At 40.4% G+C, this 16,404-nt stretch overlaps 1 protein-coding gene across 2 annotated transcripts in view; it reads right to left on the minus strand.

Moving 5' to 3' along the window:
* Window positions 1–16,404, minus strand: part of JMJD1C (jumonji domain containing 1C) — a 367,699-nt gene that overhangs the window by 172,671 nt on the left and 178,624 nt on the right. The gene's annotated exons all lie outside the window — the stretch shown is intronic.

The following is a 16,404-nucleotide window of genomic DNA, read 5'->3' on the forward strand; positions in this document are numbered from 1 at the left end:
GGGGAGGGGGACAAAACACTACTACTAACCATAAATGTCTCCCAAAGCATGAATCTGAATAAAATGTTACCATCTTGTGGTGAACTCACTCACTGCTTTGCAAAAACTTCTAATTTAGTTGTAATCTACATGACAATTATGAGGCAGAAACCTAAGAGCATTGCCCACATAACTATTCTTCTGTAAAAAAAGGAAGAAAAAGCTTCTACACTATCTCTTCATTTGAGCACTTAAAACTGTCAGAGATTTTTACAACCCTTGCAAATGAAATGTAAGGGTCATTTTTTCACCTTGATATAATTTCTTAAATTTTGAATATTTAAATACTTACACTTTTTCCAGGAAAATATCTATAGACAGTTTTCTAAATCCAAATACCAAAAAGGAAATCACAAAGCAGATCAATGAAAAAATATAATTTATTTGAATCAGAGGATATTTGGTATACTGATAAAAAGAAATAAGTAACAGAAGAGATTCACACTGCACTCCTAAATAACCTTCAAAGACTGTACTGACACAAGACTTGTTACAAAATATATGAGATGCTGACCCAAGAAGAGGTGGTAGACATATTCCATTATTCTTCAGCACGTACTACTTTTTCAGTACTGTTAAATGTGACTAGAATCACAAGTTTTGATGAATAAAGGAGAGACACAACATGGTTTTTGCTGTTTACTTCTGAATATAAATTTGTGTTCAATTTTAAATGACTGATGTAATTCTTTTTAGATTAGGGAAAAGATAAGTAATTTGGATTTCATTTAATAAATCAAATCATACCATCTTAATGTTCATTAAAATACTAATGAACACAGATGAATATAATCTATACTTACGTATGTCAGGAATACATTCCAGAGATTTTTGAGTTTTAAAAAATTATCTATTTTGTTTTTAAATCTTGTTCTACCCAGCACTTTGGGAGGCCGAGGCAGGTGGATAACTTGAGCTCAGGAGTTCAAGACCTGCCTGGGCAACATGGTGCAACCCTGTCTCTACAAAAAATACAAAACTTAGCTAGGCGTGGTGGTATGTGCTGTAGTCCCAGCTACTCAGGAGGCTGAGCTGGGAGGATCACATGAGCCCAGGAGGTGGAGGCTGCAGGGAGCTGAGATTGTGCTAATGCACTCCAGCCTGGGTAACAGAGTGAGACTGTGTCTTTTCAGACACAGACTCAAACTCACTCTGCCACCCAGTCTGGAGGGGTGGTGTGACCCCGGCTAACTGTGACCTCCACCTCCCGGGTTCAGACGACTCTCAGGCCTCAGCCTCCCAAGTAGTTGGGACTACAGGTGCACATCACCACATCCGGCTAATTTTTGTATTTTTAGTAGAGATGAGGTTTCACCATGTTGGCCAGGCTGTTCTCGAACTCCTGACCCCAGGTGATCCTCCCACCTCTGCTTCCCCAAAGTGCTGGTATTATAGGCATGAGCCACCATGCCTAGCCAAGACTTTGTCTTAAAAAAAAAAACAACAACAACAACAACAGCAACAAAAAAAAACTTGTTCCTAACTAAGGAGTTCCAGTCCTTCACAAAACAGAACTGACCCAGAAAAACGGAGACACCACCTCACAGGTAGTAAGGTCAGACACAGCAGTCTGACAAAGTGCCTCTGAATGTTGCTATCAGAGATTGTTGTTCCAGCTGGCTTCAACCTAGACAATAAAAGCTGTAAGACAATCAACCTGGATACCCCGTTTAAAAATGATGATAATGTAGGCATGGGGGCAAAGCAATGCAAAAAAAGACCTCTGCACTACCATATGTTGAAAATATAAAGAAGTGCTTAATATTATTCCAGTTAAAAAGCTAAATATTCCACTTAACATCTGATTAAAAAGAAAATTGATTCCAAATATAATTCTCCTTAAAAGTTGGCATTTTCGGCCGGGCGCGGTGGCTCAAGCCTGTAATCCCAGCACTTTGGGAGGCCGAGACGGGCGGATCACGAGGTCAGGAGATCGAGACCAATAATACGGTGGTCTCGATCTCCTGGCTAATACGGTGAAACCCCGTCTCTGATAGAAAATACAAAAAACTAGCCGGGCGACGAGGCGGGCGCCTGTAGTCCCAGCTACTCGGGAGGCTGAGGCAGGAGAATGGCGTGAACCCGGGAGGCGGAGCTTGCAGTGAGCTGAGATCCGGCCACTGCACTCCAGCCTGGGCGGCAGAGCAAGACTCCGTCTCAAAAAAAAAAAAAAAAGTTGGCATTTTCATTGCAATGTGCAATCTGAACCATCATACTTGCTTGTTTTGTTATGAGACAAAGCCTTACTCTGACGCCCAGGCTGTAATGCAGTGGCACAATCTCGGCTCACCGCAAGCTCCACCTCCAGGGTTCAAGCCATTCTCCTGTCTCAGCCTCCCAAGTAACTAGGATTACTCAACACTCCCAAAGTGTTGAGATTACAGACGTGAACCACGGCACCTGGCTTAATACTTTCTTTAAAAAAAAAAAAAAAAAAAACAACTTTGGCTGGGTGCTGTGGCTCACGCCTGTAATCCCAGCACTTTGGGAGGCCAATGTAGACAGATCACCTGAGGTCAGGAGTTCAAGAACAGCTTGGCCAACATGGTGAAAACCCCGTCTCTACTTAAAATGCAAAAATTAGCTAGGCAAGGTAGCTTGTGCCTGTAGTCCCAGCTACTTGGGAGGCTGAGGCAGGAGAATTGCTCGAAACTGGGAGGCGGAGTTTGCAGTGAGCCGAGGTCGTGCCACTGTACTCCAACCTGGGTGACAAAGTGAGCCTCTGTCGAAAGAAGGAAAGGAAAGGGAAAGTGAAAGGGCAAGGGAAAGGGAAAGAAGGAAGGGAGGGAGGGAGGAAAGAAAAGAGAGAGAAAGACAGAGAGAGAGAAAGAGAAAGAGAGAGAAAGAAAAGAGAAAGAGAAAAAGAAAGAAAGAAAAAAGAAAAGAAAAGGAAAAGAAAAGAAAATCCACCACTGTTCCTCACAATAATCCACTAACAGTGGCAATCTTGTTACTTGGGGAAATCTCATACAGATTACAGATTCCCTCATTCTTCCTACCACATGAGGAAGAGCAAGCTGATGAGCCAGAAAATGTGTGATCATGCTCTCATGCCCTTTTCTCCCAGAGGTAAGGTATATTTAGTGACATTCTATTGTTATTACTATAGTAAGAAAACTCTTTACATTCACAAAGTATTTGGTAATTTAAAATTGTAAACTACAATAACTTCATATTCATTGTCTTAATCACCATAAAAGTCTCAAGATGAAGATGTTGCAAGTAAAACTGTAAGAGGTTAAATAACATATAAGCTCATCATCTTCATAAAGAAAGCTGGGACTAAAATCCATGTCAGCTGACCACTAATCTGAGTTTTCTTTTCACAGTGGTAAAAATGAAAGACCAACATAAATAAACAGAAATACTATTTTTAAAGAGTTTATCTGGAGCTCTTCAGAGCAGATCTGAGTATCATCAGTTTTAAGAGACAGAGTCTCACTTTGTCACTCAGGCTGGAGTGCACTGGAGTAACCCGATCTCACTGCAGCCTCAAGCTCCTGGGCTCAAGCCTCCTCCTGCCTCAGCCTCCCAAGTAGCTGGGACTACAAAGGTGCACCACCATGCCCAGCTTATTTAAAAAATTCTTGTAAGATGAAGTTTCACCATGTTGCCCAGGTTGGTCTTGAACTCTTAGCCTCAATAAATTATTCTGTCTCAGCCTCCCAAAGTGCTGGGATTACAGACATGAGCCACCATTCTCAGCCCTTAATTTGGATTTTAATGATTTGTTTTGTTGCTGTTGCCTGTCTGCTTTTAGAATTTTTCAGATAAAATTTAAGTAGGTATCACTAAGACAGACCTAGATACAGTGGCATCATTTCAAGGAAGCTTAAGGGTTGACTACACATGCTACCTTAGCCACTACAAACTTTAAACATTTTGGAATAATCAAGTATCTTTCTGCTCTTTAGCTTTTGCTTTTTCTTTTTTTTTCTTTGAGAAGGAGTTTTGCTCTTGTTGCCCAGGCTGGAGTGCAATGGTGCAATCTCAGCTCACCGCAACCTCTGCCTCCGGGGTTCAAGCGATTCTCCTGCCTCAGCCTCCCAAGTAGTTGGGATTACAGGCATGTGCCACCACGCCCAGCTAATTTTGTGTTTTTAGTAGAGACGGGGTTTACTCCATGTTGGTCTGGCTGGTCTTTAACTCTCGACCTCAGGTGATCCACACACCTTAGCCTCCCAAAGCACTGGGATTATAGGCGTCGTGAGCCACTGCACCCAGCCTTTAGCTTTTCCTTTAGTTTAATTCTTCATCTTGTGTGGTACAAAAGATTATTGTTTTAATTTATGAAGATGTGAGAATAAGCAAATGTTTTCTTCATCCCAATAGAGGCCTCTTGCTTATGGTAAACAAACAAAAAATATATTCCCATTACCATTCCACAAGCTGATACATATACCACTTTACCACCTGCCTAACAGATCGAGCCAGCCCAACAGGGAGAGGATGGTACTGTATACACCAATGTAAAGGAGCAAATTAAGAGATTTCACTGAAGAGACTTATTGCACTAAGGCAAATACAGGCATCTTTGGAAACAGAGCTGTAAGCAATTACATACTAGCTGTATCCTGTATTTTTGTTTAAACCATTTCTCCTTCTTAGACATAAAATCAAGAAAAGTGAGAGTGATAAAGAAAAACAGAGCTTCAACTAAACCTTGAAAATACAGAAGATAGTGGAGGAATGAACAAAACACATTGCAGACTGAGATAATGACCAGAGTAGATGCAAAAACAAGAATATATTAAATATATAGGTTGAGGCCAGGTGTGCTGGCTCACGCCTGTAATCCCAGCACTTTCAGAGGCAGAGATGGGAGGACTGCTTGAGTCAGGGAGTTCAAGACCAGCCTGGGCAACAGAGTGAGACTGCCATCTCTACTTTTTAAAAAAATATTACATGTAGGCCAGGCGCAGTGGCTCGCACCTATAATCCCAGAACTTTGGGAGGTCAAGGCAGGTCGATCACTTGAGGTCAGGAGTTCGAGACCAGCCTGGACAACATAGGGAAACCAAGTCTCTACCAAAAATACAAATATTAGCCGGATGTGGTTTCACAAACATTCTGTACCAGTAGCCCACGTTCACTGCAAAGAAGCTGGACTGAATGATGACTGCAAGATTTTCTTATTCCTTGACAACTGTTCTAATTATCCTTCAGCTGAAATTCTTATTACAGGCATGCACCTGTAGTCCCAGCTACTTGAGAGGCTGAGGCAGGAGAAATGCTTGAACCCAGGAGGCGGAGGTTGCAGTGAGCTGAGATAGCACCACTGCACTCCAGCCTGGGTGACAGAGCGAGACTTCATCTCAATAAATAAATAAATAATAAGTAAATTACACATATATAGGTTGGGCATCCCTAATCTGAAAATCTGATGTCTGAGCACCAAAATGACAACACAAGTGGAAATTTCCACACCTGACCTCATGTGACAGTTCACAGACAAAATGCTGGATTACAACACACAGTTTATTCAGCAACCCTGAGGGAAAAAAGACCCTCTCAGCCCCCTTTAGCTGCAATATATCTTTTCTGAATATGCCCAGATTACCGCACACACGTGTGCACATAAAGGTGGCCAAAATAGCACATACACAGGCAGACCATGACAATGGCAGGCCCCACATGGAGCGAGGACCTATGTGCATTGCTAACTGTGTGTGGGTGGGTGGGTGGGGGGTGGGTTTTTTTTTTTTTTTTAACTTATTCTCTGCTCTGTGGTGTAAAGATACTATTTAAAATGTCAACAGTCCTGAAGATATTCCTATGGGTAATGGTTATTTAAAAACAGAGAAGGCATTTATGTTTACATCACAGAAAGTCAAGTTCTTAGAGAAACTGGATAGCACTGTAACTGTAACGTGTCTTACAGAACAGTATGGAGATGTCATGACCACCATATATTAATACAACGTGAAGAAACAAAAGGATAGGCCAGGCGCAGTGGCTCACGCCTGTAATCCCAGCACTTTGGGAGGCCAAGGCAGGTGGATCATCTGAGGTCAGGAGTTTGAGACTAGCCTGGCCAACATGGTGAAGCCCCCTCTCTACTAAAAATACAAAAATTAGCTGAGTATGGTGGCGGGTGCCTGTAATCCCAGCTATTCGGGAGGCTGAGGCAGGAGAATCACTTGAACCCAGGAGGTGGAGGCTGCAGTGAGCCAAAATCGCACCACTGCACTCCAGTCTGGGCGACAAGAGCAAGACTCCGTCTTAAACAAAACAAAAAAAGAAGAAGAAACAAAAGATAGTTACATGCTGAAACTGATAAACAGAAGTTAGTGAGAAATGCTGTACAAAGCTAAAAAATGAAGATCTCAACTGTATTAAAAGAATGAATCCAACAGTGTCACAGTGAACAAATGCCACTTGATGGTATTCTGATCATGACACCAACAAACATCCATCAGGATGAGCTGAAAAACTGAAGGGAACTATAAATATTCAATAAGTGGGTTGCACAAATTTATGAAAAGACACAGTATTGCATTTTTAAAGGTTTGTGGTGATAAAGCATCTGCTGATCATGAAACAGTAAAGAAATTCACTGACAAATTTGCCAAGGTCATTGCTTATGAAAATTTGATGCCAGAACAAACCTGTAATACTGATGAAACATAAATGTTGTGGCATTATTGCCCTAGAAAGACACTGACTACAGCTGATGAGACAGCCTCTACAGGAATTAAAGATGCCAAGGACAGAATAACTGTGTTGGGATATGTCAATATAACAGGCATACATAAATATACACTTCCTATGATATGCAAAAGCTTGTGTCCTCCCTGTTTTCGAGGAGTGAATTTCTTACCAGTACATATTAAGCTAAAAAAAAGGTATGGGTCACCAGGGACATCTTTTTTGACTGACTTCACAAACATTCTGCACCAGTAGCTCAAGTTCACTGCAGAGAAGCTGGACTGAATGATGACTGCAAGATTTTCTTATTCCTTGACAACTGCTGTAATTATCCTTCAGCTGAAATTATCATTAAAAATAATGTTCGTGTCATGTACTTTCCCCCAAATGTGACTTCATTAATTCAGCCATGTGACCAGGGTATCCCTAGATCAATAACGAGTAAATATAAAAACACTTTCTTGAACGGTATGCTAAGAGCAGTAAAACAGAATTGTAGGTGTGGAAGGTTTTCAAAAAAGGTTTAGCATGAAGGATGTCACATATGCTGTTGCCAACACTTTGAACACAGTTACTAATGATGCAGTTATGCGTGCCTGTGACTATATTCAGTGATGATGGTGAACAAAGTGGTGACTTTGAAGAATTCTGTATGTCAAGTGAGAAAAAAGTTTCCAACCTTCTTACATACGCAACAAAAAAATTACCATCACTGTTCATCAGTAAGCTAAAGGAAGTAGATAACGAAGAAGACTTTGACACTGATAATGATATTCCAATTGTTCATTCATTAACCAATAGTGAAACAGCCAAAATGGTTCTGAGTCAAAATGATTACAATAAGTGACAATGAAGATGACATTGTTAAACACTGCAGAAAAAGTGCCTCTGCATGATATGGTAAAAATGTGTGATGGGCTTACTGAAGGACTAAAGCATTGTGCATTCATAACAGAATAAGAAATCATGTCAGTTTATAAAATCAAAGAGACCTCAAAGACAAAAATCATTGTTAACGAGGCAGATGACACTGGGGAAAACGTTTTAAAAAGCCATCTAGCAGAATACCTCCTCATCACTAGAGGACCCCTTCCTGGTCCCTCAAATGCTTCTAAGCTTTGTTCTTACCTAAAAGAAATACAATGTACAGTAACCTTTTAATAAAAACACAGCATCAGAGGTGGAGACTGAAAGCCCGTTGTCTGTTGTTGCTGTTAATATCTGATACAGGTATTCTGGTAATGCTACTGTGCTGATTAGTTGCAGTAAACACATTATTTCTTCACTGTACTAATGATATTTCATATTTTTACTGCTCAGTAGTTATGTGTGAATAAATATAAGAAAATGATTACTTATCAGTAGCATGTAATTTCAGATTCGAAAATGATGATAACCATGACTGTCCACATGGGTGGCTGCAATAGTGATAATTTTGCTTTCTAATGTACACAAACTTTGTTTCAGGCACACAATTATTTAAAATATTATTTAAAATTACCTTCAGGCTATGTATATAAGGTATATATAAAATATAAAGAAATTTTGTGTTTAGACTTGGGTCACCTCCCCAAGATATCTCAAGTATATGAAAATATTCCAAAACCTGAAAAAATCCAAAATCCAAAATACTTCCAGCCCCAAGCATTGTGGATAAGGACATTCGACCTGCATTTAAAAAAAAAAAAAAAAAAAAAACTGATTTTGGCCAGGCACAATGGCTCACGCCTGCAATCCCAGCACTTTGGGAGGCCAAGATAGGCAGACCATTGAGCTCACGAATTAAAGACCAGTATGGACAACATGGCGAAACTCTGTCTCTACAACAAATTTTTTAAAAAATTGGCTGGGCATGGTGGCACACACCTGTAGTCCCAGCTCCTCGGGAGGCTGATGCAGGAGAATTGCTTGAGCCCAGAAACTGGAGGACACAGTGAGCCGAGATCATACCATTACATTTCAGCCTGGGTGACAGGAGTGAAACTCCATCTCAAAAAAAAAACAAAAAAAAAAAAAAACAGATTTTAATTTATACTAAGACACGGACTAATGAAATACATATAGCTTAGGTTGGCTGGTGACTTCATTTGTTTTTCTGGTATCATTAATAAAGCACATACACGTACAAACAATATATACATAAAAAGATTTTGTCAATATACATTCCTTACATCTCTGCTTCTACTCTCATCATCATTTTAGCTTGAATGTAAAATCTGAAACTGGAAAACACAGTCATGTGCTGAATAATGACATTTCAGTCAACAATGGACCACATACGAAGGCAGTGCCATAAAATTACAAAAGAGCTGAAAAATTCCTATCTGGTGACACTGCACAGCCATTATAACATCGTAGTGTAATTATTTAAAAAAAATAAATTTAGTGGGCCAGGTGTAATGGCTCACGACTGTAATCCCATAACCTTGGGAGGCTGAGGTGGGTGGATCACTGGAGCTCAGCAGTTCGAGACCAAACTGCGTAACACTGCAAAACCTTATCTCTACAAAAATTACAAAAATTAGCCAGGTGTAGTGGCACGTGCCTACAGTCCCAGCTACTTGGGAGGCTGAGGTGGGAGGGTCACTTGGGCTCAGGAGGTCAAGCATGCAGTGAGCAGAGACAGCAACACTATACTCCAGCCGGGGCAGCAGAGAGGGACCCTGTCTCCAGAAACAAAACCAAACGAAACAAATTTAGCATAGCCTAGGTATACAGCATTTATAAAGTCTACGGTAGTGTACAGTAACATTCCAGGCCTTCACATTCTCTTCCCACACATTCAATAACATGCCTACAGCAACTTCCAGTCTTGCAAGCTCCATTCATGGAGCTTTTTTTTTTTTCCCCACCATATTTTTTTGTACCTTTTCTATGTTTAGATACACAAATACTTACCTTTGTGTTACAACTGCCTAAAATATTCAGTACAGTAACATGCTATACAGGTTTGTAGCCTCAGAACAACAGGCCATACCATATAGCCTTTGTAGCCTCAGAACAACAGGCCATACCATATAGCCTAAGTAAACAGTAGGCTATACCATCTTGGTTTGGTAGTCACACAACAAAGAAATCACCCAAGGACACATTTCTCAGAATGTATCTCCTCCATTAAGTGATGCATGGCTATTTGTAAAAGAGAACTCAAAAAAACCTTTGTGACCACAGCAATGAGTTCTTAGGTATGACACCAAAATCTGACCCATGAAATAAATAAAAACATAAAACTTCATAATAATTAAGATCCTTTGGTACAGACTGGTAGAAGGGAAAGAGGACATATATTCGAAGTTGAAAAGAAACTATTACAACTTAAAAATAAGAAAAGTAACAAAAAAATGATTTAAACAAGCATGTCTCCAAAAAAAAAACAGTTAAAAAGCTCACCAATAGTATTCAACACCTATTACCACACGGAAAAAAAAATTTAAATCAATGCCGTAGCACTACATATGCCTTTAAAAAATAAAAGTCAACCCTAATAATACCAAGTTCTGGTGAGGATGCAGATCATCTGGAACTCTCAAACATTTCAGGTGGGAATTAAACACAGTACAGTTACTCTGGAAAAGAGTTTGGCAGCTGCTATTTATAAAATTAAGTATATTCTTACCATATGATCCAGCAATACCCCTCCTAGATATCTGCCCAAATAAAATAAAAATGTATGTTCACACAAAAATCTGTATATGAATGTTTTTAGGAGCATGATTTAAAATCACTCAGAAGTAGAATGGGTATTTGTCAATGGGTGAATGGATAATCTAACCGTGGTATACCCACACAACAGAATACTCATTAATAAAAGGAACAAACTGGCTAGGAGTGGTGACTAATGCCTGTAATCCCAACACTTTGTGAGGCCAAGGCGGGCAGATCATCTGAGGTCAGGAGTTCGAGACCAGCCTGGCCAACATGGTGAAACCCTGTCTCTACTAAAGATACAAAAATTAGCCAGGCGTGGTGGCAGGCACCTGTAAACCCAACTACTCGGGAGGCTGAAGAAGGAGAATTGCTTGAACCCGGGAGGTGGGAGATTGCAGTGAGCCGAGATCGTGCCATTGCACTGCTGCCTGGGGAACAACAGCGAGACTTCGTCTCAAAAAAAAAAAGGGGAGCAAACTACCAATCTGTGGAACAGCATGAATGCATCTCAAAATTAATGAATATGAATGAAAGAAAGAAGCCAGCTTCAAAAGGTTATATACTTTATCATTACATTTATACAATGATCTGAAAAATGCAAAAACTAGCCAGAGGTTACAAGTAGGGAGACAACTACAAGGGGGCAGCACAGGAAAATTTTTAAGGTGAGAGAACTATTTTGTATCCTGATTGTGGCAGTGGTTACCTGAGTCTATGAATTTGCCCAAACTCACAAAATTGTACATGGTAAAATAAATGAATTTTAGTGTACATGCGTTCTTATAAAACCAATAATTTTTTTTCCAGAAATCATACTCAAGTACTAAGTAAAGCATGGTCTTTAACTCAGTACTAATTAAAGGAGATAGAGAAAAAGGTATGTACAGAACAAAAGGAAACAGACCTAACTCTTAACAGAGGTTAACTTTAAAAAAACCTAAAGATGATTTATTTTACTCCTTACAACTTTCTGTGGTTTTCACAAATCACGCAGCATTTGTGAGTATTTTTAAATTTTATAATCAGTAAATGGTGTTTCACTATCTTGCCCAGGCTGGAATGCAGTGGTACAATTATAGAACACTACAGCCTTGAACTCCTGGCCTCAAGAGATTCTCCTACCTTAGTCACCCAAGTAGCTGGGACTACAGCTGTGTGGTACTCTGCCCACTGGGAAATGAATCATTTTTTAAAAGTGTGACTAGGTACTACAAGTTACAGAGATTTCTCTGAGTAGCTGAGAAGCAACTAAAAGCCATGAAAAGGAGAAATTTAAATGAAGAGGAGGCTCTAAAGCCTATGAGTGACACTAGTTTTGTTAAATCAAACTAAAATCTGGCCTGAAACAGCCCTAAAGCATACTTGGGTTCTAATGCATGAACTGCGACCTAACTTATTAGGTAAGCAAACTCTCACTTAGTAATATGCTTCTGTAACAACAGCTAAATCTCAGCCAACCACAGCAGCCCTACTTCAACCACTCATAAACAACCAACTATTCAAACCATGTTCATTTTGTCAAATAAGGCAAATAAACTGTAACCAATTCGCTTCTGTACCTCACACTTCCATTTTCTATACTGCACTTTTCTTTTTCTGTCCGTAAATTCTCTAAGACCATGCAGCAGTACCACAGCCTCTCTGAATCTGTTCTAAGGGCTGCCCAATTTGTGAATCATTTTTCCTTGCTCAGTTAAACTGTAAAATCTGTCTGAAGTTTTTCTTTCAACAGTCTATTGGTCTTTCTATCTACTTTGCTACTATTTTTAAGAGCCTTATCATATCATTCAGTGTCATACCATAATTTAGCGCAACTAAAATATCATTTTAAAAGGCAGTTTAAAACTTCATCTGCTAGTGAGTAATACAGTTTTAGAAAAAAGTGAAAGTCCTAAAATTTCAGGACTTAGGTTCCCCCCCACCCCCGCCGGCCCTCCATGATATATATTTTCACACCAAAAATAAAGTTGGCCCCTCAGGGGTGACATTTTTAATGAGCTTTTACTATTCTGGAGTACAGAACAAACGGAAAGAATATTCTGGTTTTTTTGATTGAGATAGAGTCTCACTCTGTCACCCAGGCTACAGTACAGTGTCATGATCTCAGCTCACTGCAACTTCCACCTCCCAAGTTCAAGTGATTCTCCTGTCTCAGCCTCCCAAGTAGCTAAGATTACAGGCATCTGCCACCATGCCTGGCTAATTTTTGTATTTTTAGTAGAGATGCGGTTTCACCATGTTGGCAAGGCTGGTCTCTAACTCCTGACCTCAAGTGATCAGCCCGTCTCGGATTCCCAAAGTGCTGGGATTACAAGCATGAGCCATCGCGCCCGGCCCAAAAGGAGTAGCCTTATACAGGTATATAATTATTTTTTATCTAATTTCTGATGTAAGTTTTATTCCCCATACATGAATATTCAATTGGAAACAAAATAAATGTGTTTTCTATCCCTTTCCCCCACTACCCTGTCCCTATCTCCCCACTCAAAGACATCTCACCAGAAAACACACTCATAAAGGTGATCATAATTATTGGTTTCCTAAGTAACTGAGTGCCTTTTTGAGTGCCCTTATTTTTATACAAGTAGATACAAGCATATGAAATTAAATGGTATTTCTCATTTTACACTTAATTTGCAAAATAAAAGTAGAAAACCACCTGTACAACTCTGTATCTGTATTTCATTTAGTGAGATAGTATTACATTTAATAGTTATTATTATTACATGTTAAGTAACAACACCACAGAAGAAATGCTAAAAATAAGGTTTAAAAAGTCATACAATACAATGTTATATATACATACACTCTCTCTCTCACAGATTTACGTTTAAAGGCTGCCGGCAAAGAGCTTATGAAGCTATATTAAGAAAATGTTAATAATTTATACAACTATAAATGAAATATGAGACTTAGTGGGAGTTAGGTGAGGCTGCTCACCTATCTCTAGTAAAACATTAACCTCTGTGAGGCCCCAGAAGTTCACTTTAAAGTACAGCAACTCCTAGGCTTAAACTGCCTATGATGAATATGCAAATTACAAGAAACATAATTTAAATCAGAGACTTCCATTTTTCCTATAGCAGCTTTTCAGATGTACTAGCTAAAATACACACAACTGAATATAGAAAATATATTTCTAAAATGGAAAACACTATATAAACTGTCAGCTCTTCCTAATATAAAGCAACAAAAGAAAATACTAGAAATGCCGGACGTGGTGGCTCACGCCTGTAATCCCAGTACTTTAGGAGGCTGAAGCTGGTGGATCACAAGGTCAGGAAATCGAGACCGTCCTGGCTAACACAATAAAACTCCGTCTTTATTAAAAAAAAAAAAAATACAAAAAAAATTAGCCGGACGTGGCAGCGGGCGCCTGTAGTCCCAGCTACTCAGGAGGCTGAGGCAGGAGAATGGCGTGAACCCGGGAGGCGCGCCACTGCACTCCAGCCTGGGCAACAGAGTGAGACTATCTCAAAAAAAAAAAAAAGAAAATACTAGAAATGGTTAAAACTCAGCAACTATTCCATGCATTCTTCTGTTTGCAAATTTAATCATGGGATGGATTAAATGTATCCCTTACGTATAAAAAACTCTGAATTCTTGTCAACTCCAACTTTATGCCTCCTTGTAAAAATTTTTCAATAAAGAAATTACGAGCCAGGAGTGGTGTTTCACGCCTGTAATTTCAGCACTTTGGGAGGCCAAGGCAGGTGGATCACGAGGTCAGGAGTTCCAGACCAGCCTGTCCAGCATGGTGAAACCCCGTTTCTACTAAAAATGCAAAAAAGATTAGCCAGACATGGTGGTGCACACCTATAGTCTCAGCTACTTGGGAGGCTGAGGCAGGAGAACTGTTGAACCCAGCAGGTGGAGGTTGCAGTGAGTCAGATTGCACCACTGCACTCCAGCTTGGGCAACAGAACAAGACTCCATCTCAAAAAAAAAGAAAAAGAAATTACAGGCGGGGAATCACGCCTGTAATCCCAGCACTTTGGAGGCCGAGATGGGCAGATCACCTGAGGTCAAGAGTTCAAGACCAGCTTGGCCAACATGGTGAAACCCCCCCCTTCTGTACTAAAAATACAAAAATTAGCTGGGCGTGGTGGTGGGCACCTACCTGTAATCCCAGCTACTTGGGAGTCTGAGGCAGGAAAATCTCTTGAACCCAGTGGGTGGAAGTTGCAGTGAGCTGAGAACGCACCACTGCCCTCCAGCCTGGGCAACAGAGCAAGACTCCATCTCAAAACAAGAGAAATTACCACTGGGTGCAATAGATCACGCTTATAATCCCAGCATTTTGGAAGGCCGAGGCAGGTAGATCACTTGAGGTCAGGAGTTCCAGACCAGCCTGGACAACATGGTGAAACCCACCTCTACTTACTAAAAATACAAAAATTAGCCAGGTGTGGTGGTGCATGCTTGTAATCCCAACTACTTGGGAGGCTGAGGTGGGAGGATCGCTTGAAACCAGAAGGCAGAGGTTGCAGTGAGCTGGGATCACACCACTTCCTGGCAGCTTGGGCAACAGAACAAGACTCTATCTCAAGAAAAAGAAAAACAATTAATTTGTTCCTATGAGCTAAAGGCATTTATCCTGAAATTAGTAATTAAAATAAATATTTAAAGGTTTATAAAAAAAAAATTAAAATCTAAAAATCTACTCATTCATTTTTTTAAGCAAAGATTACTTGCCAATGATAAGAAAGTATTCAGGGCCAGGTGTGGTGGCTCACACCTGTAGTCCCAGCACTTTGGGAGGTGGGCGGATCATCTGAGGTCAGAAATTTAAGACCAGACTGGCCAGCATGGTGAAATCTCATCTCTACTAAAAAAATACAAAAATTAGCCGGGCATGGTGACGCACACCTATAATCCCAGCTACTCAGGAGGCTGAGGCAGGAGAATCACTTGAGCCTGGGAGGCGGAGGTTGCAATGAGCCAAGATCGCGCTATTGCACTCCAGCCTGGGTGACAGAGTGAGACTCCATCTCAAAAAAAAAAAAAAAAAAAAGGCATTCAAATATCATCAAGACATCAAAAAGTCCTGGCACTGGACCAGGGCAGATATCTTAAGCAGGTATCACTGAGTCAACTCTGAGAATTGATAAAGTCATCTCTCCAGTCCATGAGACTATGAAGATGTACTGGCTATCTGAACTAAAACTGGCTCTGAGTTTACACCATGACTAACAAGAAAGCTTTACATAATCCAGAGATATTCATTTCTACAAATAGTTTACTTGATTAAATATAATGACATTGGGTCAGGATAGCTTAATCGTAGGTCTGCCACTCACAAACAGTAAATCCACATGCAGGTCTCTTATCTATGAGTCAAGTCACCTTATCTGCAAAATGGAGATAATAAGGATGTTGTGATAAACTCATATGCAGGTAACTGATACTGTTTGGATCTCTATCCCCTCCAAATCTTGTACTGAAATTTGATCCCCATTGTTAGAGGTGGGGTCTAATGGGAGGTGTTTGGATCGCGGGGGCGTATCCTTTGAATGGCTTGGTGTCCTTTTCAAGATAATGAGTGAGTTCTCACTCTATTAGTTCCCAGGAAAACTGACTGTTAAAGAGAGTCTGGGTGGTGGCTCACGCCTGTAATCCCAGCACTTTGGGAGGCCAAGGTCAGGATTTCGAGCCCAGCCTGGCCACCATGTTGGTGAAACCCCATCTCTACTAAAAATACAAAACTTAGCCAGGCCTGGTGGCAGGTGCCTGTAATCCCAGCTACTTGGAAGCAGGAGAATCACTTGAATCCAGAAGACGGAGGTTGCAGTGAGCTGAGATCACACCACTGCACTTCAGCCTGGGTGACAGAGTGAGACTCTGTCTCAAAACAAAACAAAACAAACAAACAAAAAAAGCCTTCCCTCTCCCTATGTGATGCCTGTTCCCTTTGCCTTCCATCATAAATGAAAGCTCCCCGAAGCCCTCACCAGAAGCAGATGTTGACATCATGCTTCTTCTACAGTCTGCACAACCATGAGCCAAAAAAACTTCTTTTCTTTATAAATTACCCAATCTCAGGTATTTCTTTTACAGCAACACAAAGTA

This window comes from Piliocolobus tephrosceles, chromosome 9, assembly GCF_002776525.5.
Source record: "Piliocolobus tephrosceles isolate RC106 chromosome 9, ASM277652v3, whole genome shotgun sequence".
Lineage (NCBI taxonomy): Eukaryota > Metazoa > Chordata > Mammalia > Primates > Cercopithecidae > Piliocolobus > Piliocolobus tephrosceles.